At 35.0% G+C, this 1,009-nt stretch overlaps 1 pseudogene; it reads right to left on the reverse strand.

Moving 5' to 3' along the window:
* Positions 1-367: 367 nt before the first annotated feature.
* Positions 368-1,009, reverse strand: part of LOC105306933 — a 1,001-nt pseudogene continuing 359 nt past the window's right edge.

A 1,009-nucleotide genomic window follows, 5' to 3' on the forward strand; every position in this document is an offset into this window, starting at 1 on the left:
CCTCTTCCATACCACTAAGAATTTAAGAACTTTTGATGTAGACCAAGCTAAACCTTTAGGGATTTTGCTCCTTCCAGTTCAAGTCCTCTGTATGTATTTGAGTATCAGGTGATATGGTAAGTAAGTGGAGGTAATTTTTAAGCTAAATCTTATGAATGAGATTATTTCTTCCTTATTTTCCTCCAAGTGCTCCATTTAGAAACCTTCTACCTCTTTCTTTTAATCAAAAGTCACATAGCCTTTCTTCAGCTTACTAAAAAGTAATAACAATAAACAAAATCTACTTAAATATAGTTTTATTTTTTAAATAACAAATAAATATATCACCAGCTAATACTCTGGGGGACTGGGTATTGTGTACCAACTTTCATAATGATTTCTCCACAAATGCTGCTGCTGTCATAGGTGTCCTTATGCTCCCTCTTGCTGAAGCCGTCAGTTCTTCATTCCCAGCATTTAATTTTATCTATTCTATTACCCATTCTTTTGCTTTTCAGCCTTTATTAGCATTTGAAGATATTGTATTTGCCATTAGTACTTTGAGATAACTAATAAAATGACTCCTTTCACAGGGATTATGGCTTCTTGAGTCAAAACAATTTTTTCTGAGTCCTGAGCATAATTCTATACATCAGTCTCCCATCTACTGAAACCATACTTGTAAATGAAATACTTGTGGATTTAAGTTTCACTGTTTTCTCTATAGGATCAACTACAGAATGTTCTTACTCACATTTTGGTTTTTATTGCACCAATAAGAGATTTCACTATGGAAAGCAATCCTAACTTTGTGTTGAGAAGTCTGTGGCTGTGCAACTTTCCAGAGAGATCTATATAACTGTTGAATATGCCACACTGGCATTCATAGAGTTTGGGTATTTCTGCATTCCAGCTGCTGTAACACTTTCCCATGGGTGGTCAAAGCTGCGCTTCAAAGTTCAGATCTTCATGATTCCAATGGCCTATACAATGTTTAAGCATTGAAATAAAGCAAATAGGTCACACTTGC

This window comes from Pteropus vampyrus, unplaced genomic scaffold (assembly GCF_000151845.1).
Source record: "Pteropus vampyrus isolate Shadow unplaced genomic scaffold, Pvam_2.0 Scaffold466, whole genome shotgun sequence".
NCBI classification, from domain to species: Eukaryota; Metazoa; Chordata; class Mammalia; order Chiroptera; family Pteropodidae; genus Pteropus; species Pteropus vampyrus.